This window comes from Bubalus bubalis, chromosome 20, assembly GCF_019923935.1.
Source record: "Bubalus bubalis isolate 160015118507 breed Murrah chromosome 20, NDDB_SH_1, whole genome shotgun sequence".
NCBI classification, from domain to species: Eukaryota; Metazoa; Chordata; class Mammalia; order Artiodactyla; family Bovidae; genus Bubalus; species Bubalus bubalis.
Genome location: NC_059176.1, coordinates 17,871,487 through 17,894,776, shown reverse-complemented (window position 1 = coordinate 17,894,776; position 23,290 = coordinate 17,871,487). Strand labels below are relative to the sequence as shown.

At 36.8% G+C, this 23,290-nt stretch overlaps 1 protein-coding gene across 6 annotated transcripts in view; it reads right to left on the bottom strand.

Annotated features, from left to right (window-relative positions):
- LOC102411273 (DBH-like monooxygenase protein 1) overlaps positions 1-23,290 on the bottom strand; it is a 321,541-nt gene that overhangs the window by 233,266 nt on the left and 64,985 nt on the right. The gene's annotated exons all lie outside the window — the stretch shown is intronic.

Genomic DNA, 23,290 nt, shown 5'->3' with positions numbered 1-23,290 from the left:
AATTCATCCCTTAGATATTTATAATATTCCTATATTTAAGTTAAGCAAAATACTAAAAAAAGAAACACTACCATACTCCTTTCACTGATGATAGGCCTATTAGAGTCCAAGTTTATAATGAGTCATGTCTATCAAACAAAATAGATAGTAGCTTTCCACTCTTCCCAGAAGTATGATTGACTTCAATTTCCTTTTCTTCTTAATTTTCCAGTTGATTCATTAGTCATAGAGAGCTTTAAAATGAATAATGCCTTATAAAAACCAGAGATTAATTATAACAGAGAAATTAAAAATTATTAGTCAAAATATTCTTAGAACTCTAGACCAAATGAAAATGATTGAGTCAAGTTAACTAGTGATTCTACTCATGATTTCTACATTATTTATAATAAAGTTGATTTTATAAATGTAATACAGTGTTTCAGGTTTAAAAATTAAAAAAAAAGAATAATATAATGAACAACCATAAAAAATAAAATAAAATAAAATATCTATCTTGAAACCATAAAAAAATAAAATAAAAATAAAAAATAAATGAAAGAAGAATAGCTATGTCAAAACTAGACAGTGTTTTTAAAAGCAGACATTACTTTGCCCACAAAGGTCTGTATAGTCAAAGCTATGGTCAAAGTTTTTCCAGTAGTCATATATGGATGTTAGAATTAGACCATAAAGAAGGCTGAGAGCCAAAGAATTGATGCTTTTGAACAGTGGTTCTGAAGAAGACTCTTGAGAGTACCTTGGACAAGAAGATTAAATCAGTCATTCCTAAAGGAAATGAACCCTGAATATTCATTGGAAATACTGATACCAAAGCTGAAGCTCCAATACTTTTTTCACCTGATGTGAAGAGCAATCTCTGGAAAAGACCCTGATGTTCAGAAAGTTTGAGGGCCAGAGGAGAAGGGGAAACAGAAGATGAGATGGTTGGATGGCATCACTGACTCAACTGACATGAGTTTGAGAAAACTCAGGTAGATAGTGATGGACAGAGAAGCCTGACGTGCTTTAGTTCCTGGAGTCACAAACAGTTGGACATGACTTAGTGACTGAACAACAATAACAAAAATGTGCGTATGGCAATAAGCAATATAAAATAGAAATGGATATTTTAAAATCAGCTACTTTGGAAATTTATTATAATAAAAAAACCCCTAAAAGCATATTTTCAATAGGTTTAATCAAATAAAACACATACTTTATATGTGAAGGTGTAACACATTTCACCAACTGAGATTTAAACTTAAATTATGTTTTTTGCTAGGTAATTTTTTTCAATGATTTTTCACCTATGGGGAAATAAAATCAAAGTACTCTTGCTAATGAAATTCCTCAGTCCTTTCTTTTTTAAATAAGTACTTGTCAGTTGCAATTGTGCATAAATAAAATTCAGTTAGGATTTGTATGCAAATTAAATATTTCATATGCTATAATATTTTTATTTGATTCCATCAAAGCTTGAGTTGTCTTTCCAACTGTACATGTTGCTACAAAAATATAAAAATCACATAGGCATTGTAAAATTTAAGTATCCTTTAGCTTTTTGGCAATGCATTTTTATAAATCCCTTTGGGCAAGAAAGAAAATGTACAATTAGTCCATGTGATGTACATAGCAAGGCATTGTACTTTTTTGTATTAAAATCACTTCACAGATAATTTTCATATCATTTGGATTTCTAGAATATTGTACATATAAATAGGCAGATTACATTTAGTTACATGAAAAGTATATAATATTAAGATGTGACTACATCTGTTTATCTTATAAAATGTGAAGTGTACATCTTTCAAAATACCAAGGTTATTAGTAGATGGAGGAATTAAATAGGAAAACATAAAGTACTTTTCAAATTGTAAGCATTTGGAAAAAGTATTAGGACAAATTTTTACATACATCATTAAAAGTAAACTTATTTTCAAAAATTATAACAATGTAGAGGGAAAAGTGGGACTGGTTAATACATAATCTGCACTTGAGGAGGAGGGGGGTGGAAAAAACCTGCACGGATTATAGCTGCTTCAAAACACATCATATTTTGTTTTAAAAACAATCTGAATCTAAATTAACTGTACATAACTTTTTGAGATCAGGTCAGAAGAACACTTGATTAGAGAAATTTGTATTTCTTAGTAAGAAGTTGTTGGAGCCTCATTCTTCTTCTAAGTCAGAGTATATTAATAAGAATATAACAAGAAAAAGGCAACATGGTACTCAATATGCCAGCAAATTTGGAAAACTTAGCCTTGGCCACAGGACTGGAAAAGGTCAGTTTTCATTCCAATCCCATAGAAAGGCAATGCCAAAGAATGCTGAAACTACCACACAATTATACTCATCTCACATGCTAGCAAAGTAATGCTCAAAATTCTCCAAGCCAGGCTTCAATGGTATGTGAACTTCCAGATGTTCAAGCTGGATTTAGAAAAGGCAGAAGAACTAGAGATCAAATTGCCAACATCCATTGGATCATCAAAAAAAGCAAGAGAGTTCCAGAAAAACATCTACTTCTGCTTTACTGACTATGCCAAAGCCTTTGACTGTGTTCAGTTTATTTCAGTCGCTCAGTTGTGTCCCACTCTTTGTAACTCCATGAACCACAGTCAGCCAGGCCTCCCTGTCCATCACCAACCCCCGGAGTTTACCCAAACTCATGTCCATTGAGTTGGTGATGCCATCCAACCATCTCATCCTCTGTCATTCCCTTCTCCTCCTGCCTTCAATCTTTCTCAACATCAGGGTCTTTTCAAATGAGTCAGCTCTTCACATCAGGGGGCCAAAATATTGGAATTTCAGCTTCAACATTAGTCCTTCCAGTGAATATTCAGGACTGATTTCCTTTCGGAAGATCACAACAAACTGTGGAACATTCTTAAAGAGATGGGAATACCAGACCACCTGACCTGATTAATAAGAATCTAACAAGAAAATGCTGGCATACTGGCACTTCATGGCAAATAGATGGGGAAACAATGGAAACAGTGACAGATTCTATTTTTTCGGACTTAAAAATCACTGCAGCTGGTGACTGCAGCCATGAAATTAAAAGATGCTTGCTCCTTGAAAGAAAAGCTATGACCAACCTAGACAACATATTAAAAAGCAGAGACATTACTTTGCCAACAAAGTTCTATCTAGTCAAAACTAAGGTTTTTCTAGTAGGCCTGTACAGATGTGAGAGTTGGACTATAAAGAAAGCTGAGCGCCGAAGAATTGATGCTTTTGAACTGTGGTATTGAAGACTCTTGAGAGTCCTTTGGACTGCAAGGAGATCCAACCATTCCATCCTAAAGAAAATCAATCCTGAATATTCATTGGAAGGACTGATGCTGAAGCTGAAACTCCAATACTTTTGCCACCTAATTCAAAGAACAAACTCATTGGAAAAGACCCTGATGCTGGGAAAGATTGAAGGCAGGATGAGAAGGGGATGACAGAGGATGAGATGGTTGGATGGCATCACCGTCATGATGGACGTGAGTTTTAGTAGTCTCTGGGAGTTGGTGATGGACAAGGAGGCCTGGGGTGTTGTAGTCCATGGGGTTGCAAAGAGTCAGACAGGAGTGAGCGCCTGAACTGAACTGAACAAGAAAATGTGAAATCCCATTTAGTGGGCTAATAAAGGATGTTTCAATGTGATACCCAATCTACACAAAATCAGTACAAGAAAAGAACATTTAGAAAATTCTCACTTTTATGTACTGAGAATTCTTAACAGATTGAATCCATCAGTGTAAAAAATGTAAAAATAGATGATAGTGATTAAGAAAGATTTGTTTTGGAATTTGAGGTTGGTTAATATTAGAAATATCTATTTATATAATGCAATACTCTAAAAGATGAGAGGAAGAAAACTTTTTAAGGAACTCAATATATTCAGATACAAGCACTTCATAAAATTCAGTAGACAATATTCCAAAACAAGGTTCTACTTAAGTCTAGAACCTTTTCCTTTAGGGAAATAGCCAAACAGGTCAGCCATGCTTGCAAATGAGGAATAGGCTCTAGGAACAGTGTAAATGATTGTTTACAATTACACAGTTAATCTATTTTAAGACTGCTCTGATAATTAAAGCTTCCCCCACTACAAACAGATACTTGAGGGAAGGGTAAGAGAATAGACTTATGACTCAAAAGGAGCTAATGACAATTTAGCTGCCATGACCTATATCTACTTCAAAAAGACAAATGCCTAGGCAATGGAAATATCTCATCATGGAATAAAGGGAGTCAATGGAAAGATGGATGTCATATATATCTCTAAAAAGAAAATTCAAGCACTAGGTTTATTTCCCCTTTTTTCACATTCTTGTTAGAATGATTGCTTACTATTTTTAACCCTGTATGTTTGAAAAAATGTTACTAACACAATTGTGTTTATTTTATAATTATCTTTATACACATACACTTACTTATTTTAGTTTTTTCATTTATAATTGCATCATAATATTTTTATTTTACATACACATTTATATTATCTTTTGATAATATAAATTTATTTGTAATAAATTTAAATATTCTTATATTTACAGGCATTTCTGTGGTTTACAAGAAATGTGGTTTACATTCTTGTGGTCATTTCTAGAATATACTTACATATATAAATTTATAAACTTATTGCCTTTTCAACATAATTTATAGGGGATGTCATTCCTGGTTCATTGATATGATGTTTTGCTTAATTTGGTGCCTATTTCAGTTTTGTATTTTTAGAAACTTCATGTTAATTTATTCTCTCTTAACATCTGTACACTATAACCATTTTCATAAAATCTAGATATGAATGTGAAGTTTAATCTGTAATCATTGCAAGTTGAGTAAATGGGAAAAAAATCTCAATTATTCTGCATTTTCTAGATCACTAGTAATATTTATTTGCTTACTGACATATTGAAGTTATTCTCTGTAAAACAGATGTTAATATACTTCACCTGTTTTTCTACTAAGGTATGTATCTTTCTATTTGTGCATTGTAAAATTAAATAAACTCACTGAGATCTCCCATATGAAATTCATTGTATGGAGAAAACAATGAAAAATATACACAAATATGTTAATATTAAGGATTAAAACTTTTATAATTGAAAATTGTCAATTTATTTATTTGCCTCCAGACTTGTGAAAGTCTATATTGTCTCACTTTTTGCAACTCTTCTGTGGTTTGGAGCTTTCATTTTAAATGCTTATCCTTTTGGAATAGGTTGTGGTAGATAGTCAGGATTGCCTCCTACAGTGGTACAGACTGCACAAGTTTCAGCTTCCAAGGAGATGCCAAAGAATAATTTTAAGAGTGCTCGCTAGGAAAATTCAAAGTGGAGACCATATTTATACTGTTCTGTTTTCAAAACCTTTAGCTAGTGCTTTAAATAATATTTGTTGCAAAATGAAGCCTTTACTCACTAATCATAAAGACCAACCTTAGCTTATGCTACATTTTTATTCTATGCTTCTTGTTTTTAGGCTTTCTGTAAAAGTCATTCTCTGTTTTTAGCTACTTGGATATTTTACTTTCTTGTGTTATGCAGTATCACAGTAATGTATACATACAAATTTCTGATCAACTTAATAGTCCCATTAAATCATTAATACATTAATTCAATTGTATTGACAAAATCCACAGTATCATTTGATCCTCTACAACTCAAAATATTGATTTTTATTGTCCCTCTTCTAATATTTGTTAAGTATAGCTATAATCTTAGTGTATATTCATATGGTTAAATTCTTGTTACTATATATGGCATCTTAGATTTTGAAAATTATTATCTTTTGGATATGGAAGTATTTTTTAGATTTTCCAGTATTTCACGTAAATTCTGTTCCCTGAGAGCAATATAATACCAAATAAAACTAATTATTGAAGTGCTCACGGAAAACACATTTTCTGATTTCTTGAAAACCTGAGCATATTTTTGGCTGCTTATGTGGATGAATAAGTTTCTTTGATAGGTTACACTCATTATCTTAAAACAGTGATGACATGAATAATATATTTTGATAGTTAATGTATCAGAGGAAAAATCTAATGCCATCTTTTTTTTGGTAAAAAAGAGACATGTGTCAAAATACATGTAATTAGTCAGTGAAGGAATCATTAATGTATTACAATTAGGCAAAAAGGAATACTAGGGAGTAGAAGGGTAGATACGTGTATATTTGAGCTTCCCAGGTGGCATAGTGGTAAAGAATCTGCCGCCAATGCAGGAGACACAAAAGACACAGGTTCAGTTCCTGGGTCAGGAAGATGTCCTGGAGTAGTAAATGGCAACCCACTCCAGTATTCTTGCCTGGAAAATGCCATGGACAGAGGATCCTGGTGGCTACAGTCCATGGGGTCAGAAAGAGGCAGACATGACTGAGCATGCATGCACTCATGTGTATATGTATAACTGATGCAATTTGCTGGAGACCTGAAACTAATACATTATAAACAACTATACTCCAATATTTTTTTTAAAAAAATTATTGGCATTAAATAAATAATGGATCATGAAAATGATCAAAGAGGAAATTAAAAAATACCTAGAAAAAAAATGACAGTGGAAACATGACAACCCAGACCCAGGGTATGCAGCAAAGGAGTTCTAAGAGGCAAGTTGATACAAATACAATCTTATCTCTAAGAAACAAAAATCTCAAATAAACAACCTAACTTTACACCTAAAGCAGAAATACAAAGGATCATAAAACACTACTACAAGTAGTGTTTCCTTAGAGGAAAACATAGGCAGAACACTCTTTGACATAAATCACAGCAATATCTTTCTTGATCCACCTCCAAGAGTAATGAAAATAAAATAGTAAACAAATGGTATCTAATTAAACGTAAAGCTTTTGCACAGCAAAGGAAACCATAAACAAAACAAAAACACAACCCTCACAATGAGAGAAAATATTTGCAAATGAAGCAACAAACAAGGGATTAATCTTCAAAGTATAGGAACACCTCATGCAATTCAATATCAAGAAACAAATAATCCAATCAAAAATAGGCAGAAGATCTAAAGAGACATTTCTCCAAAAAAGATATGCAGATAGCCAAAGAGCATATGAAAAGAAGCTCAATATCACTAGTTGTAAGAGAAATGCAAATCAAAACTACCTAAAATGAGGTATCACTCCATACTAGTTAGAATGATCATCATGAAGAAAAATCTACAAACAAAATGCTGAAGATGGTGTGGAGAAAAGAGAATCCTCCTACACTGTTTGTGGGAATGTAAATTGGTATAGTCACTATAGAGAAGAGAATAGAGGTTCATTAAAAAACTAAAAATGGACCTATCATGTGATCCAGCAATTCCTCTGGTCATATACCTAGAGAAAGCCATAATTCAAAAATGATTCATGCATCTCAGTGTTCATTGCAGCACTATTTACAATAACTGGGACATGAAAGCCACATAAATGTCCCTCAAGAGAGGAATGGATAAAGAAGATGTGGTACTTAAATACAATGAAATATTACTCACCAATAAAAATGAACAAAATAATGCCATTTAACTGCAATATGGATGGTCATACTTCAGAGAGTGTCTGTTGCTGCTAAGTCACTTCAGTCATGTCCAACTCTATGTGACCCCATAGACAGCAGCCCGGCAGGCTCCTCTGTCCCTGGGATTCTCCAAGCAAGAATACTGGAGTGGGTTGCCATTTCCTTCTCCAATGCATGCATGCATGCTAAGTCACTTCAGTCGTGTTTGGCTCTGTGCGATACTATGGACAGCAGCCCACCAGACTCCTCTGTCCACAGGATTCTCCAGGCAAGAATACTGGAGTGGGTTGCCATTTTCTTCTCCAAGAGAGTGTCATAATGAGTCAAATAAGTCAGAAACAGAAAGACGAATATCATATGATATCTCTTATATGTGGAATATTTTAAAAATGGTACAAACGAATTTATCAACAAAACAGAAGTAGAATCATGGATGTTGAAAACCAACTTATGGTTACCAGGAGAACAGATGGCCCAGAGGGATAAACTGGAGTTGAACATATATACATTACTATACATAAAATAGATAACTAATAATAACCTGCTGTGTAGCACAAAGAACTTTACTCAATACTCTGTAACGGCCTATATGGGGAAGTTATTTAAAAAAAAAAAAACTGGATTATGTATATCTGTTTAATTTTGTTCTACAACTGAATGTACACAACCCCATAAATCAAATATACTTCAATAAATTTTTTAAAAAAGAATACTGAAATAAGTTTACAAATAGAAGTAAAATCTGTCAATATTCATGGTGCAATAGTCAGATACATCACATACAGTTTATTTGGATTCCTACAGACAAAAATCATGTGCATTATCTTCCACATGATACAATCTTTTAACAATGTTCATAGTTTTAAACAGCTCAGGAGATAATCCCAAGCAGTGCTCTAGAAGATAGCCAGAAATTATTTTTGCCCATTTTAACCCTTTTTTCCAATACTCCTCACCTGTGATCATAATGATCACAAAGAAAGATTACTCTTGATACAAAAACATAACACAAAAACCTGCCACCATTATGGTATTCTCATTATGTATATAAGTGCAAGGAGAATGTCAATTAACCATATATTTGTTTTTTAATTTCCTTCACAAATCTAGAGCTTCATAGCATTGAACAAAAGTGTTAAAGTATTATTCGCTCAGTCATATCTGAATCTTTGAGACCTTGTGGACTATAGCCCACCAAGCTCCTCTATCCATGTAATTCCTCAGGCAAGAATATTGGAGTGGGTAGCCATTCCCTTCTCCAGGGGATCTTCCTGACCCAGGGATCGAACCCAGGTCTCCTGCATTGCAGGCAGATTCTTCACTGTCTTAGCTACCAGGTTGAATAATCAACTGCTAAAGGCATAAATATAACTACATTCCTTCCAAAGAAATCCCAGGGCTGATCTCCTTCAGAATGGACTGGATGGATCTCCTTGCAGTCCAAGGGACTCTCAAGAGTCTTCTCCAGCACCACAGTTCAAAAGCATCATTTCTTTGGCGCTCAGCTTTCTTAACAGTCCAACTCTCACATCCATACATGACCACTGGAAAAACCATAGCCTTGACTAGATGGACCTTTGTTGGCAAAGTAATGTCTCTGCCTTTGAATATGCTATCTAGGTTGGTCATAACTTTCCTTCCAAGGAGTAAGTGTCTTTTAATTTCATGGCTGCAATCACCATCTGCAGTGATTTTGGAGCCCCAAAAAATAAAGTCTGACACTGTTTCCACTGTTTCCCCATCTATTTCCCATGAAGTGATGGGACCAGATGCCATGATCTTCGTTTTCTGAATGTTGAGCTTTAAGCCAACTTTTTCACTCTCCACTTTCACTTTTGGAAGGAATGATGCTAAAGCTGAAACTCCAGTACTTTGGCCACCTCATGCGAAGAGTTGACTCCTTGGAAAAGACTCTGATGCTGGGAGGGATTGGGGGCAGGAAGAGAAGGGGATGACAGAGGATGAGATGGCTGGATGGCATCACTGACTTGATGGACGTGAGTCTGAGTGAACTCTGGGAGTTGGTGATGGGCAGGGAGGCCTGGCATGCTGTGATTCATGGGGTTGCAAAGAATCGGACACAACTGAGCGACTGAACTGAACTGAACTGAACTGAAACTATTATGTAAAGGGTTTCATACAAGAAGTTGGATTGAATTATTAAAAGCATTTAGTACTTTCTAGGAAACCAAATCTTAAAACACTACCAGGTTTCACCTTCCATATCTATAAATTTAGTTGACTTCTCTTTTCAGTATGCCTAAAGTTTATTAAGGTTCCTGGCCTACAAAGACATGTTCTCCCCACTTACTATCTGTCAAGTTGGAATCCTATAACCCATGCAACAGTCAGACTATATCCTGAAAATGTTATTAATATATCCTTCCATGCTAATAATTTCCCTTATTTTTACTACCATCCTACTAAATTGGCTCAGTGGTAAAGTATCCATCTGCCAGTGCAGGAGACTCTGGAGACTCAGGTTCAATCCCTGAGTTGGAAAGATTCCCTGAAGGAGGAAATAGCAACATACTCCAGTATTTTTGCTTAGAAAATCCCATGGACAGAGGAGCCTGGTGGGCTATGGTCCATACAGTTGCAAAAAGTCAGACATGATGGATCATGCGCGCACACACACACACACACACACACACACACATTAAGCATCATCTCAAGAACAAGAATTAAAATAATAACCTCATGCTAATTAAAAATTAAGTTCAGTTTTGAAATATATACACTAGCTGTTATGCCAATTTAAACATATTTAAACCAGGAGCCATTGAAGCATCCACTAAATATTTTGTAACACAAGCCACAGTATCAATACTACCTGTAATAGCTGTTACTATTAGTCTATTATATTTTAATCAATGACAATTACACAAATTTTAATCCAACAGCATTTACCATCACAATAATAGCCCTCATTGTAAAACTTGGAACTCCAGCATTCCTGAAAGGGTTCTGTAGGCACAGGCTCTACAAATACAGCTAATCTTAGTTCCTTAAGAGTGGTATATGGAGAAGGAAATGGCAACCCACTCCAGTACTCTTGCTTGGAGAATCCTGAGGACGGAGGAGCCTGGTGGGCTGCCATCTGTGGGGTCACACAGAGTCAGACACGACTGAAGCGACTTAGCAGCAGCAGCACCACCAAAAGTGGTATCTTCTATCTTATTAAACAAACAACATTCTTAAGGTAAAATCTCAGTTACACAGTTGATTTGACTAAATATATCCTGCTGCTGCTGCTAAGTCGCCTCAGTCATGTCTGACTCTGTGCGACCCCATAGACAGCAGCCCACCAAGCTTCCCCATCCCTGGGATTCTCCAGGCAAGAACACTGGAGTGGGCTGCCATTTCCTTATGTGGACAAATACTTTTGAACATTTGAAAATCAATAAGTTTCCATGAAAAGGAAAAAAAAAAGCTAAAGAATTTCTTAATATTTGGAAGTCCGTGAGAATTATGTCAATTAAAAATACATTTATTTTACACACAACTAGAGTTTACTATTTTGCTATGGCTTACCAAGATTTTAGTATCACAGAGAAATAGATTCCTCATATATACACACATGAAAAAGAACATTAAAGTAATCTCAGTATTTCAAACAAATACCACAATAAAACTTCCTTCACAGTTCATCCTGTTCTTAATAGGAATTAATTATATAATTAATTTTTTTTCCATTATAGCTTGGGTGAACAATCTACTTTAATGAAGTCCTCTAGAATAAAGAGAGTTCTGGAGATCCTAACTCAATCCATAGGTACAGATGGAAAGTTTCTAAGTGATATGATTTTAGCAGCTTCTACCCAAGAATATATTCTCTGAAGTTACAACAGTTTTAAATACCCAATATAATCCCTTTCCATAAGGCTCTGAGACCTTCCTTCTTTGTTGAGAACACAAAATCTGGCCAGAAAATTATGGCAGAGCTTTCAAGCCAGAATCAGAGTAAAATAAAAACTATGTGTAGATAACAAAATTAATAGCTATAATGAATGTAAAATGAATATAGTATATATATAATATAGTATAATGAATACAGCTATAATGAATATAGTAACCAAAGTCAACAGAATGCAATACAGTAAAATTCTCTATCAAGTGGCATAGTTAATTATTACATAATTTGAAGTCAGTGTTTGTCCTGAGATTAGAAACATATTATGAATAATAAGAGCAAGAGGACCAGCAGTGAGAATATCCTACAGCTACACAGAGCAGCTGAGGGGCATGTCCCTACTAGTCAGGGCCTGAAAAAACTGGAGAGGGGAAAGGCAAACCACTTCAGTATTCTTGCCTTGAGAAGAATGATGAACCCATGATCAGTACAAAAGGCAAAAAGATATGACACTGAAAGACAAGCCCCCCAGGTCAGTAGGTGTCCAACATGCTACTGGGGAAGAGTAGACAATAGGCTCCAGAAAAAATGAAGAGAATTAGCCAAAGCAGAAAGGACGCCCAGTTGTGGATGTGTTGGTGGTGAAAATAAAGTCTGACACTGTAAAGAACAATACTGCATAGGAACCTGGAATGCTGGGTCCATGAATCAAGGTGAATTGAAAGTGGACAAACAGAGATGGCAAGAGTGAATATTGACATTTAAGAATCAGTGAACTAAAATGGATGGGAATGGGCTAATTTAACTCAGATGACCATTATATCTACTACTGTGGGCAAGAATCCCTTAGGAAAAATAGAGCAGGCCTCATAGTCAATAAGAGTCTGAAAGTAGTACTTGGATGCAGTCTCAAAAATCAACAGAATGGTCTCAGCTCATTTCCAAAGCTAACTATTCAACATCACAGTAATACAACTCTATGTCCCAACTACTAATGATGAAGAAGCTGAAGGTGAATGATGCTATGAAGATCTACAAGACCTTCTAGAACTAACACCAAAAAGAGATGTCCTTTTAATGCCTTGTGGATCACAACAAACTGAAAAATTATGAAAGAGATGGAAATACCAGACCATCTTACCTGTCTCCTGAGAAACCTGTATGAAGGTCAAGAAGCAACAGTTATAACTGGACATAGAACAACAGACTGGTTCCAAATCAGGAAAGGAGTACATTAAAGCTTTATACTGTCACCCAGCTTACTTAACTTATATGGAGAGTACATCATGAGAAATGCTGGGCTGGGTGAAGCACAAGCTGGAATTAAGTTTGCCAGGAGAAATACCATTAACCTCAGATATGCAAATAACACCACCCTAAGGGTAGAAAGCAAATAGGAACTAAAGAGCCTGTGGATGAATGTGAAGAGGAGACTGAAAAAGCTGACTTAAAACTCACATTCAAAAAACTAAGATCATATCATCTGGTACAATCACTACATGGCATATAGACGGGGCAAAAAGGAAATAGTGACAGACTTTATTTTGGGGGGCTCCAAAATCACTGCAGACAGTGACTACAGCCATGAAATTGAAAGATACTTGCTCCTTGGAAGAAAATCTATGACAAACCTAGACAGCATATTAAAAAAACAGAAACATCACTTGATGACAAATGTCTGTATAGTCAAAGCTTAGGTTTTTTCCCGTAGTTACGTTTGGATGTGAGGGCTGGACTATAAAGAAGACTGAGCAATGAAGAATTGATGTTTTTTTTTTTTTTCTTTTCTTTTTTTTTTTTTAATTTTATTTTATTTTTAAACTTTACATAACTGTATTAGTTTTGCCAAATATCAAAATGAATCCACCACAGGTATACATGTGTTCCCCATCCTGAACCCTCCTCCCTCCTCCCTCCCCATTCCATCCCTCTGGGTCGTCCCAGTGCACCAGCCCCAAGCATCCAGTATCATGCATCGAACCTGGACTGGCAACTCATTTCATACATGATATTTTACATGATTCAATGCCATTCTCCCAAATCTTCCCACCCTCTCCCTCTCCCACAGAGTCCATAAGACTGTTCTATACATCAGTGTCTCTTTTGCTGTCTCGTACACAGGGTTATTGTTACCATTTTTCTAAATTCCATATATATGCGTTAGTATACTGTATTGGTGTTTTTCTTTCTGGCTTACTTCACTCTGTATAATAGGCTCCAGTTTCATCCACCTCATTAGAACTGATTCAAATGTATTCTTTTTAATGGCTGAATAATACTCCATTGTGTATATGTACCACAGCTTTCTTATCCATTCATCTGCTGATGGACATCTAGGTTGCTTCCATGTCCTGGCTATTATAAACAGTGCTGCGATGAACATTGGGGTACTCGTGTCTCTTTCCCTTCTGGTTTCCTCAGTGTGTATGCCCAGCAGTGGGATTGCTGGATCATAAGGCAGGTCTATTTCCAGTTTTTTAAGGAATCTCCACACTGTTCTCCATAGTGGTTGTACTAGTTTGCATTCCCACCAACAGTGTAAGAGGGTTCCCTTTTCTCCACACCCTCTCCAGCATTTATTACTTGTAGACTTTCGGATCGCAGCCAGAAGAATTGATGTTTTTGAACTGTGGTGTTGAGAAGACTCTTGAGAGTCACTTGTACAGCAAGGAGATCAAATCAGCCAATTCTAAAGGAAATCAGTCCTGAATATTCATTGGAAGGATTGATGCTGAAGGTGAAGCTCCAATACTTTGACCACTTGATAGAAATAGCCAATTCATTGGAAAAGACCCTGATCCTGGGAAAGATTGAGAACAGGAAGAGAAGGGAGCCACAGAGGATGAGATAGTTTGATGGCATCATTGACTCAAAGAACATGAGTTTCAGTAGACTCAGGGATATAGTAAAGGACAGGGAAGCCTGGTGTGCTGCAGTCCATAGGGTCACAAAGGGTCAAACATGACTGAGTGACTCAACAGCAACAACAATAAGGGCATTGAAATGCTTGTGAATGTATACTGAGAGGTAAACTTCCTGAGATACTAATATTAACAATCTTTTTTATTTTTTTTTGCTGGCATTTTTTTTAAATTTTATTTTATTTTTAAACTTTACAATATTGTATTAGTTTTGCCAAATATCGAAATGAATCCACCACAGGTATACATGTGTTCCCCATCCTGAACCCTCCTCCCTCCCCATACCATCCCTCTGGGTCGTCCCAGTGCACCAGCCCCAAGCATCCAGTATCGTGCATTGAACCTGGACTGGCGACTTGTTTCATACATGATATTATACATGTTTCAATGCCATTATCCCAAATCTTCCCACCCTCTCCCTCTCCAACAGAGTCCATAAGACTGTTCTATACATCATTGTCTCTTTTGCTGTCTTGTACACAGGGTTATTGTTAACAATCTTTACATTCCCACCTATTTTACCAAGGGAAGGCTGTGCACCCATTTCTGGTTTTATAAATCTTCTTCCCATGCAAGTCTCAGAACAGTAGACATCAAACAGTTGTATTTCAAAATTCTTTCTTCTTACAAAATAAAGCAAACTTACTATTTCCATAAGCCTTCTCAGTTCAGTTCAGTTCAGTCACTCAGTCGTGTATGCCTCTTTGCGACCCCATGAATTGCAGCACCCCAGGCCTCCCTGTCCATCACTGACTCCTGGAGTTTACTCAAACTCATGTCCATCAAGTCAATGATGCCATCCAGCCATCTCATCCTCTGCCGTTCCCTTCTCCTCCTGCCCCAATCCCTCCCAGCATCAGGGTGTTTTTCAATGAGTTAACTCTTTGCATGAGGTGGCCAAAATATTGGAGTTTCAGCTTCAGCATCAGTCCTTCCAATGAACACACAGGACTGATCTCCTTTAGAATGGACTGGTTGGATCTCCTTGCAGTTCAAGGAACTCTCAAGAGTCTTCTCCAACACCACAGTTCAAAAACATCAATTCCTCGGTGTTCCGCTTTCTTCACAGTCCAACTCTCATATCCATACATGACCACTGGAAAAACTATAGTCTTGACTAGATGGACATTTTCTGGCAAAGTAATGTCTCTGCTTTTGAATATGCTATCTAGGTTGGTCATAACTTGCCTTACAAGGAGTAAGTGTCTTTTAATTTCATGGCTGAAGTCAACATCTGCAGTGATTTTGGAGCCCCCCAAAATGAAGTCAGCCACTGTTTCCACTGTTTCCCCAACTATTTCCCATGAAGTGATGGGACCAGATGCCATGATCTTAGTTTTCTGAATGTTGAGTTTTAAGCCAACTCTTTCACTCTCCTCTTTCACTTTCAACAAGAGGCTTTTTAGTTCCTCTTCACTTTCTCAAATAAGAGTGGTATCATCTGCATATCTGAGGTGATTGATATTTCTCCTGGCAATCTTGATTCCAGCTTGTGCTTCATCCAGCCCAGCATTTCTCATGATGTACTCTGCATAGAAGTTAAATAAGCAGGGTGATAATATACAGCCTTGACATACTCCTTTTCCTATTTGGAACCAGTCTGTTGTTCCATGTCCAGTTCTAACTGTTGCTTCCTGACCTGCATATAGGTTTCTCAAGAGGCAGGTCAGGTCATCTGGTATTCCTATCTCTTTCAGAATTTTCCACAGTTTATTGTGATCCACACAGTCAAAGGCTTTGACCTAGTCAATAAACCAGAAATAGATGTTTTTTGGAACTCTCTTGCTTTTTCCATGATCCAGCGGATGTTGGTAATTTGATCTCTGGTTCATCTGCCTTTTGTAAAACCAACTTGAACATCAGGAAGTTCACGGTTCACGTATTGCTGAAGTCTGGCTTTGAGAATTTTGAGCATTACTTTACTAGCGTGTGAGATGAGTGCCTTTGTGCAGTAGTTTGGGCATTCTTGGGCATTCCCTTTCTTTGGGATTGGAATGAAAACTGACCTTTTCCAGTCCTGTGGCCAATGGTGAGTTTTCCAAATTTGCTGGCATATTGAGTGCAGCACTTTCACAACATCATATTTTAGGATTTGAAATAGCTCAACTGGGATTCCATCACCTCCACTAGCTTTGTTCATAGTGATGCTTTCTAAGGCCCACTTGACTTCACATTCCAGATGTCTGGCTCTAGGTGAGTGATCACACCATTATGATTATCTTGGTCGTTAAGATCTTTTTTTGTACAGTTCTTCTGTGTATTCTTGCCACCTCTTCTTAATATCTTCTGCTTGTTAGGTCCATGCCATTTCTGTTCCTTATCAAGACCATCTTTGCATGAAATGTTCCCTTGGTATCTCTAATTTTCTTGAAAAGCTCTCTAGTCTTTCCCATTCTGTTGATTTCCTCTATTTCTTTGCATTGATCGCTGAGGAAGGCTTTCTAATCTCTTGCTATTCTTTGGAACTGCATTCATAAGCCTTCTAGAACATCTCAAAAAGAGTCTTAATGTAAAAGTTATTATATGTTTCTATTCAGGAGCAATTTAGTAAGGAAAATTTTTTCAAGTTATTAGAAGAAAGTTCCACACTAACAAGATATGATAATAAATAACATTTTGTTAAGTCTTGAGACAAAGTGATAATTAAACATTTTAAAATAAGCATGAGTGATTGAAAAGTTCTTAGCTAAATCTATAAGTGAGAAATCTTTATTTTTGCTTTTTCTTGAATAAATAATCAAAAAGAGAACAGATTCAAGAAAAAAGCATAGTTTATTTTTCTAAGACATAAAATCTAACAAAACAGATTACACATAAGATAAAAAAATTTCTATCATATTACAGCCAAAGTTATTACTCATCAATAAATCAAAGAGACAAACCCATCAAATTTGAGTGAAATTTTCTCAATTTTAACACATTTTATTGTTTTACTTTTAAATCAACTCAGTCATTCTAAGCAAAGCAAATAAAATTCACTTTCTAAGTAGAATCTTTTATTGCTTCATGTTCTGAGAAAAAATAATACTTCAGGTCAACAGTTCTCCTGTAGGGGATTTGGGAAGCCAAAGCTATTTTCACAATATACCAAGACTTTATTTTTGCTAAATCACACTATGCTCATCATTGCTATCTTCAGATGGATTGACAAATATGTACTTAATGATTTTTAAGGTTCACATTTTCAACATGGTAAACACTGATGGCTATAATCTACATAAACAAAAGCTCTGCAGAGACCTCAGCAAGCCGAAAAATATTAAGAGGGCTGGAAACCAAAAATGTCTGATTCAATGCTGTAGAATAAACTGCTCATGTTTTCCTTACAAAACAAAAGCATCTGCATAGTTGTATTTTGCTCCATCACTACTGCTCGTGGTATAGATTCAACTACTCATGTTAATTAACTTTAGCCAGGTTAACTAACCTCTGTTTCACAGAGAAACTTGGGAGTAGGGATGAACAATCGAGAATTGTCTGGTATACTCAAGCATATGGCAGATTATCAAACCTGTGAGCAAAGGTAACAAACTCTACAGTCATGCATTTCTTCATCTTCTAAAAGTGGCAGGAATAAACAAAATCAGGACTACCAAAACACACACACACACACACACACACACAAATATATACACACACAACATAAAATAAGTAAAACATATGTTTAAATTTATGTTCATAATGTATCTTTCAGAATTCTCTCCTCAGTAGAAATTATTTAGAAAGCTAGTGATTATCCATTAATTAAAATCATTTTTATATAAATCCCAGATTTTCAATTACCCAACTCTCCTGGAGAGTAACACTGAGCAAATATGCTACAAAATATGAATACTGTTAAAATAATGCTTAAAATCATGCAGATATAATGTTAACTTATTTGGCTAGCCTGTATAAGCTCAGAAAAGCCATAGAACAAGTAGAATAAAATGTACGCTTGTATAATACTTAAAATTGATAAATTAGAGAAAAGATAGATTTTTAAAACACAAAATTATTAAAGTAGTCTAGCTCCTCAAATTTCTAACATTTTATTTTTGTGTGTGAGTTCATAAAATATCTGTGTTAGTTTCTGTAAAAAGAAAGTTATTTTCAACTCTATCACCCTTAATGTACTAAAAGGTCATCTTATTTCAGGGAAATTTTAGGAACATAACTATGCTTACTCATCTCTCCAAGCCATCAGATAACATTTATTCTGATAAAGTTTATAATTTATTGATACTCTGTAAAGACAGAAAACATTACAGACTTGCCCAATGAGAGATAAAGGCTTTCTGAAGTACAGACACATTACTTATGGTCTCATAACTATAATTTCAGATGCAGGTGAAACGTACAGAAAAAAACAAAAATTCACACTTTAGATATCAAAGAGTGATTCTCATTCACCATGAGCATTACATTTTTTTCTCCTTAATTGATATAAGTTAATGATATAATTTTGGAGTTCTTACAGGAGAAGATGAGCATATGATCTTCTACTCCTCCATCTTGGGAATAAAGAGACAGAGCCAAAGCAAAAACAGCACCCAGTTGTGGATGTGGCTGGTGATGGAAGTAAAGTCCAAAGTTATAGAGCAATATTGCATAGGAACCTGGAATGTTAGGTCCATGAATCAAGGCAAATTGGAAGTGGTCAAACAGGAGATGGCCAGAGTGAACATCACATTTTAGGAACCGGTGAATTAAAATAGACTGGAATGGGTGAATTTAACTCAGATGATCATTATATCTAGGACTGTGGGCAAGAATCACTTAGAAGAAGTGGAGTTGTCATCATGGTCAACAAAAGAGTCCTAAATGCAGTACTTGGATACAGTCTCAAAAATGACAGAAAGACGTCTCTTTGTTTCCAAGGCAAACCATTCAATATCATGGTAATCCAGGTCTATGCCCCACACAGTAACACAGAAGAAGCCGAAATTGAAAATTCTATGAAGACCTACAAGAAGTTCTAGAACTAACACCCTAAAAAAGATGTCCTTTTCATTATAAGGGACTGGAATTCAAAAGTAGGAAGTCAAGAAACACCTGTCAGTTCAGTTCAGTTCAGTAGCTCAGTCGTGTCTGACTCTTTGCAACCCCATGAATCGCAGCAGCCTAGGCCTCCCTGTCCATCAACAATTCCCGGAGTTCACTCAGACTCACGTCCATCAAGTCAGTGATGCCATCCAGCCATCTGATCCTCTGTCATCCCCTTCTCCTCCTGCCCCCAATCCCTCCCAGCATCAGAGTCTTTTCCAATGAGTCAACTCTTCACATGAGGTGGCCAAAGTACTGGAGTTTCAGTTTTAGCTTTATTCCAAAGAACACCCAGGGATGATCTCCTTTAGAATGGACTGGTTGGATCTCCTTGCAGTCCAAGGGACTCTCAAGAGTCTTCTCCAACACCACAATTCAAGCATCAATTCTTCGGCACTCAGCCTTCTTCACAGTCCAACTCTCACATCCATACATCACCATAGGAAAAACCATAGCCTTGACTAGATGGATAAACACCTGAAGTAACACATAAATCTGGCCTTAGAGTACAGAATGAAGTAGGGCAAAGGCTAATAGAGTTCTTCCAAGAGAACACACTGGTCATAGCAAACACCCTATTCCAACAACACAAAAGAAAATTCTACACATGGACATCACCAGATGGTCAACACTGAAATCAGATTGATTATATTCTTTGCAGCCAACGATGGGGAAGCTCTATACAGTCAGCAAAAATAAGACTGGGAATTGACTGTGGCTCAGATCACGAACTCCTTATTGCCAAATTCAGACTTAAATTGAAGAAAGTGGGGAAAACCACTAAACCATTCAGGTATGACCTAAATCAAATCCCTTATGACTATACAGTAGAAGTGAAAAATAGATTTAAGGGACTAGATCTGATAGACAGAGTGCCTGATGAACTATGAATGGAGGATAGTGACATTGTACAGTAGACAGGAATCAGACCATCCCAAAGAAAAAGAAATGTAAAAAAGCAAAATGGCTGTCTGAGGAGGCCTTCTACAGATAGAAGAGAAGCGAAAAGCAATGGGGAAAATGAGATATATACCCATTTGAATGCATAGTTTCAAAGAACAGCAAGGAGAGATCAGAAAGACTTCCTCAATGAGCAAGGCAAAAAAATGGAGGAAAACAGTAGCATGGGAAAGACTAGAAATATCTTTAAAATTAGAGACACCAAGGGAAAATTTCATGCAAAGATGGGCTCAACGAACGACAGAAATGTATGGACCTAACAGAAGCAGAAGATATTAAGAAGAGGTGTCAGTAATACACAGGAGAATTGTACAAAAAAGATTTTCACGACCCAGATAATCACAATGGTGTGATCACTCACACTTACCTAGAGCCAGATATCCTGGAATGTGAAGTCAAGTGGGACTTAGGAAGCATCACTAAGAAAAAAGCTAGTTGAGGTGATGGAATTCCAGTTGAGCTATTTCACATCCTGAAAGATGATGCTGTGAAAGTGCTGCACTCAATATGCCAGCACATTTGCAAAACTCAGCATTGGCCACAGGACTGGAAAAGGTCAGTTTTCATTTGAATCCCAAAGAAAGGCAATGTCAAAGAATGCTCAAACTACTGCACAATTGCACTCATCTCACATGCTCATAAAGTAATGCTCAAAATTCTCCAAGCTGGGCTTCAGCAATATGTAAACCATGAAATTCCAGATATTCAAGCTGGTTTTAGAAAAGGCAGAGGAACCAGAGGCCAAATTGCCCACATTAGCTGGATCGTCAAAAAAAAACAAGAGTTCCAGAAAAACATCTATTTCTGCTTTATTGACTATGCCAAAGCCTTTGACTGTGTGGATCACAATAAACTGTGGAAAATTCTGAAAGAGATGGGAATACCAGACCACCTGACCTGCTTCTTAAGAAACCTGTATGCAGGTTAGGAAGCAATAGTTAGAACAGGACATGGAAAAATAACTGGTTCCAAATAGGAAAAGGAGTACATCAAGGGGGTATATTGTCACCCTGCTTATTTAACTTATATGCAGAGTACATCATGAGAAACACTGGGCTGGAGGAAGCACAAGCCAGAATCAAGATTGCTGGGATAAATATCAATAACTTCAGATATGCAGATGACAACACCCTTATGGCAGAAAGTGAAGAAGAACCAAAGGGCCTCTTGATGAACATGAAAAGGGAGAGTGAAAAAGTAGTCTTAAACCTCAACATTCAGAAAACTAAGATCATGGCATCCAGTCCTATCACTTCATGGCAAATAGGTGGGGAAACAGTGGAAACAGTGGCTGACTTTATTTTTTGGGGCTCCAAAATCACTGCAGATGGTGACTGCAGCCATGAAATTTAAAGACATTTACACCTTGGAAGGAAAGTTATGACCAAACTAGACAGCATATTAAAAAGCAGAGACATTGCTGTGTCAACAAAGGTCTGTCTAGTCAAGGCTATGGTTTTTCCAGGGGTCATGTATGGATGAGAGAGATGGACTATAAAGAAAGCTGAGAGCCAAAGAATTGATGCTGTTGAACTGTGGTGTTGGAGAAGACTCTTGAGAAGACTCTGCAACACAACCCAACCAGTTCATCCTAAAGGAGATCAGTCCTGGATGTTCATTGGAAGGTTCATTGAACCTGAAGCTCCAATACTTTGGCCACCTGATGCAAAGAGCTGACCCATTTTAAAAGACCCTGATGCTGGGAAATACTGAGGGCAGGAAGAGTAGGGGATGACAGAGGATGAGATGATTGCATGGCATCACCAACTCAATGGACATGGGTTTGGGTGGACTCTGGGTGTTGGTGATGGACAGGGAGGCCTGGTATGCTGCAGATCATGGGGTCGCAAACAGTCGGATAGGACTGAGTGAATGAACTGAACTGATGAAGACCAACAAGACCTTCTAGAAGTAATACCCTAAAAAGATGTCCTTTTCATTGTAGGGGACTGGAATACAAAAGTAGGAAGTCAAGAGATACCCGGAATAAGAGGCACATTTTGCCTTGGAGTAAAAATGAAGCAGGTCAAATGCTAACAGAGTTTTGCCAAGAGAGCACACTGGTCATAGCAAACATCCTCTTCCAACAACACAAGACTCTACACATGGACATCAAGAGATGGTCAACACTGAAATTAGACTGATTATATTCTTACAGCCAAAGATGGAGAAGCTCTATACAGTCAGCAAAAACAAGACCGGGAGCTGACTGTGCCTCTGATTATGAAATTATTGCCAAATTCAGACTTATATTGAAGAAAATAGGGAAAGCTACTAGGCTATTCAGGTATGACCTAAATCAAATCCCTTATGATTACACACTGGAAGTGACAAATAGATTCAAGGAATTAGATCTGATCGACAGTGTTTGAAGAAATATGGACAGAGGTTCCTGACATTTAGCAGGCAGTGATCAATACCCCAAAAAAGAAAAAGATATGCAAAATGGTTGCCTGAGGAGGCTTTACAAATAGCAGAGAAAACACACACACACACACACACACAAAAGGCAAAGGAAAGATATACCCATTTGAATGCAGAGTGCCAAACAATAGCAAGGATAGATAAGAAAGCCTTCCTCAGTGATCAAGGCAAAGAAATAGAGGAAAACAATAGAATGGGAAAGACTATAGATCTCTTCAAAAAATTAGAGATACCGAGGGAAAGTTTCATGCAAAGATGGGCATAATAAAGGCCAGAAATGGTATGGACCTAACAGAAGCAGAAGATATTACAAACAGATGGCAAGAATACACAGAAGAACTATACATAAAAGATCTTCATGACCCATACAACCATGATGGTGTGATCATTCACCTAGAGCCAGACATCCTGGAATGCGAAGTCAAGTGGGCCTTAGGAAGCATCACTATGGACAAAGCTAGTGGAGGTGATGGCATTCCAGATAAGCTGTTTCAAATCCTAAAAGGTAATGCTGTTAAACTGCTATACTCAATAACCAGGAAATTTGGAAAACTCAGCCATGGCCACAGGACTGGAAAAGGTCAGTTTTCGTTTCAATCCCAAAGAGAGGCA